This window comes from Lytechinus pictus, chromosome 9, assembly GCF_037042905.1.
Source record: "Lytechinus pictus isolate F3 Inbred chromosome 9, Lp3.0, whole genome shotgun sequence".
Taxonomy (NCBI): Eukaryota; Metazoa; Echinodermata; class Echinoidea; order Temnopleuroida; family Toxopneustidae; genus Lytechinus; species Lytechinus pictus.
Window position 1 is genome coordinate 27,680,336 of NC_087253.1, and position 4,248 is coordinate 27,684,583.

The 4,248-nt window shown below is 37.0% G+C and overlaps 1 pseudogene; it reads right to left on the bottom strand.

Moving 5' to 3' along the window:
* Window positions 1-429: 429 nt before the first annotated feature.
* On the bottom strand, window positions 430-3,838 carry LOC129268609 (tripartite motif-containing protein 2-like; annotated as a pseudogene).
* Between the last annotated feature and the right edge of the window lie 410 nt (window positions 3,839-4,248).

The window sequence follows — 4,248 nt, forward strand, 5'->3', positions numbered from 1 at the left end:
AATTGAGATCCATTGACTATATGCTGTTTTATGCATTTTTCGTGCAATTTTCATAAATGAAGTAATTTTTTTTTTAAGTGTTTTACACTCCGAAAAATATCGAAGAGTGATGATCAGACCATCTCCATGAAAATAATATTTATATATTCACACGTTATAATAATGTCTACATTCACAGCATAGAATCACGATATCTTCCAATTTATGAAAACATACAAGTATAGTGTAGAATTTCCCCCACACAGAGGATAAACATGATAAATATGATGGTTGGTACATGCAAAGTTGAAAACAAAAAGTTGGAAGCAGCGAAATGCTTTTTATGGGTGAGAAACGAGAAAGAAATGATCCAACAATTGTTTCATGTATTTCTACATTATAGCAGCTTACTTTAGCAGAAAATGGCAACTCAGTGGGTATCACCCCCCCCCCCCCCCATCTTATGCGATAATAATTATGATATCATGTCATCAATTATTTCAAGCGGAATATATAGAATCTATCAAAAGTGCAAATAGCGATCTCTCCTGATCGGTACTGTTGGAGGTAACACCTATATATCCCAGACTTCTCAATCTTGTAATCATTAACAAGGTTTCGGATGTGCCTTAGTTCATTTGTATACTCGTCAATGCTCACCCAATAGTCATTCCACTTAACCTTGGCTACCAGGATTGTATTCCATTGAGATACAGCAGCGTAAAGGAGACTACCCGGTTTGTTTAATTCATGTTGTACAGCACCCTGTTTGTCTATCAATCTGATAGTATCCCCTGATGAAATGATCAGAGAACCATGGTAACTAGTGATTTGATATGGTTCATACCCGTCGCATGGTATCTCCCTGACTGCTTGCCCACCTGCTTTGAGAATACCTGGATCTTCTTGGCATCCCAGTAGCTCACATAGATCTGATCATCACCATCAACAGTGAGATTAGAATACCCACCTTCAACTCGACTCAGAGTCTTAAACATTACATTCATTGTGTGTACCATGGTGTGTACAGTGTGATGATGTGTGAAGTATCAATCACAACACATCGACCATCAGAGAGGAACCCTACCCCATCAATCTTTACATCCTTAAGAACTGTCTCCTGAAGCCTACCATCAGGAGAGAAGATGTAGATGCCACCTGTACTACATCCTACCGCCATCCTACCGTCTGGTGTACTAACCATAGCATCCATGATATTCTTAGCTGGCAAAGCAACGTTCTTTACATTAACAATCTTATTAGTGTACAAAGAAACGTCCTTTTCATCAAAGGTTTTATTAGTGGGTAAGGCGACGTTTCTTTCAACTACATTCACAATCTTTCCAAGGCCTAGGTCATTCACTCCAACATTTCTCTCGAAATTGACACTTTTCCCCTTTATGCCCGATTTCTTCGGCTGCTCGTAGTCAGGATCCTTTTGATGAAAGACCTCTCGCAACTCTTCACACAGAGTGTCGTGTGCAGCCAAAGTATCCATATCTAATGGAATCTTTATTTTGTTAGTTACCATTTCAGCCATGGTCGTCAACTGATTGATGTACTTCTTAGCCGTGGTCTTTATGCTTTCCAGTTCTTTCTCTGCTCCTTCAGTCGTTTCCTTTACTTCTCTTAGCAGGCTTTCTCTCTTCTCTGACAACTGCCGGACTGCATCATCATATGCTTTGTTGATGTCACTTGTACACTGTTTCTTGGCATTGTCAACACTCTTGGTCTGTTCATCTATGAAATCAATGTACTTCTGAAAGCATGATTGTTTCTTGTCCACCTTTGATTTAAGTTCTTCGATACCCTTCATGTGTTTGTCCTCGTAAGCTGCTCCCTCGATGACCTTGTGTCCTTCGTCTTTATGTTCCATAACAACACACCTGAAGCATGTGAATCTCCTGCAGCTGGAACAGAAGCAACCCTCTTCTTCTTTTGGATGTTTCCTGCATTTCCGGTATTTACGAACTGAAACCTTTCCTGAAGAGATCTCACTCATGGCAATGACTTCATGATCGATAAAGCCTTCCCATTGAGAGTGCTTATTAAGACAAGATGTGCAGAGATAGTTGCCACAGTCTTGGCAGTAGACAACAGCATCGGGTTTTTCATCGGATTTACAATTTGTGCAAATCTGAGGATGACCCTCCATATCCTCTATCAGACTCTTCAAAGCAAGATTTACCTGTAGTTTGCCAACATCTTGGTTTCGGACCTGGGTCACAGCTCTGCAGACAGGGCATCGGATCTGGCAGTTACCTTGGCACTCTAAGAGGTTGTCCAGGCAAGTCTTGCAGAAAGTGTGAGAACAAGACAGGATCTTGGGATCGTTGAATGTAGAAAGACATACTGGACACTCTGTACTCTGGGAGATGACAGTCTTTAATGCTTCAGCCATGGCTGGGGTTATAGAAGACTGAAAAATAATTATTACAAAACAAGATAAAGAATAATAAACATGCAAGGACCATAGAATCTGCCATTTGACTTGCATCACGGAGTAATAAAAGGATCACGTTGGGTTTTGGAATAGGGGAAGGAGGGGGAGGAGCAAGGGGAAATTGGGAATGATAAAATGAGGGAGAGAGGAGAAAGGGGAATGGGAAGAGGAGCTTGGTACGATGAGAATAAATTGGGAAGGTGAAAGGAAAGGAGTGAAAAGAAAAGAAGAGTATTAGGAATTATATTGCTTTAAAAAGAGTATTATTTTATAAGGTTATTTTCAATTAGTCTAATGCCATTTCGTTCAATTACCAAACTCCTTTACTTTTATTTGGTCTAACATAAGCTAATCCACTATCCACATGGTCTAATTGCAATTTCTTTCACTCACCAGTTTATATAATAACCAGTTGGGTTAATGGCAATCAAATCCAAAATTTGACAAAATAAATAGAAATGAAATGGATATTTATTTAGACCAACTGGTTTTGAGACGAAATGGTAATAGACGAACTGGTGATTAGACGAAGTGATGATTGGACCAAATGGTTTTTAGACGAAATGTTTTTATTTCTTAAGTTTTTATTGGGTTTTTATAATTTTGTATAACAAATCACATTTAATTTATACGAGTAATTTGAGATGTAACAGAATAAACAAATTAGAAAAGAAAAACAGGCAGCATACACATTATTAGTTTACATTAGAAAAGTACAGCTTATCAACAGATAATACTTGATAAACATGTAGTAAAAACAGTGACTTTGTCTCTTCTCTGCATTCCTCATCCCCTATATAGTATAGTAAAGTCAAGAACAGAGGAATACAATCATTTGATTCACCTATTATTAAAAATTAACAAATTCCATCCTTAAAAGGCATATTAAGTTTTCTTCAGTTACAAAAATTGATGTTGATGGACCGAATGGCATTAGACTAAATTAAGGTAGACCATGTGGTGAGTGGAAATATTGGCATTAGACGAATAGGCAATTTACCTTTTCATTTTCCACATTACTTCCGGGTTGGAAAATAAGTCTGATCACCCCTAAACAACGATCTTTATATATATAATTTAATTGTTTCGATCCCGTCTGTTTAAAGATGGTGATGTTACAATATCTCACTGGTAACAATCGCTTATTATTAAAGAAAAATGGCAATCCAATAATATTAAAGGTACAATCATTATACAAGCCATATCAATCAGATTGTGATTTCAAATTCGACACGTTTCTGATACATATGGCATTTGAATGTATAAAATAGATACAGAATATATTTTGAAAATACATGAATTATTCAATATACTTACATCAGACTGCTTATGTCCATTATAAACGATATGTTTCTCAGTTTGATCAAAGCAATGATATTATACGGGGTCTAGTAGTAGCAGTATTAGATATTTAGTCTACATCAATTCACAATGGTGGTGCGTACTGAATCGTGTGCAAATTTACAGTTGTTTACGAATTCTAGTTCAATATCAAACTATTTTTAGTGATTGGGAATTCCCAGTAACCTTTGACATGTTTCAAATGTGCATTCATGTACTTCAATTCAGCGTAACGGTTGATTCACGGGTTTTCTTTTTACCTGATTGAAAATCATCGAAATGTCTGTAGTATATTATTGACTTGTTTAGAGAGAAACATGAAAAGAACGAAAAAAAAGATAGAGAAAATAAAGAAATAAAGAAAGAAATGGTAGGAGGGAAAGTAGGAAATAATGAAATAAATGGTAGAAAGGAAAAGGGGGCTCGGTGTAAAAATGGCAGAGGTAAAAGTGGCAGAGGTATCCAGTCTAAAACCCCCATGTCGA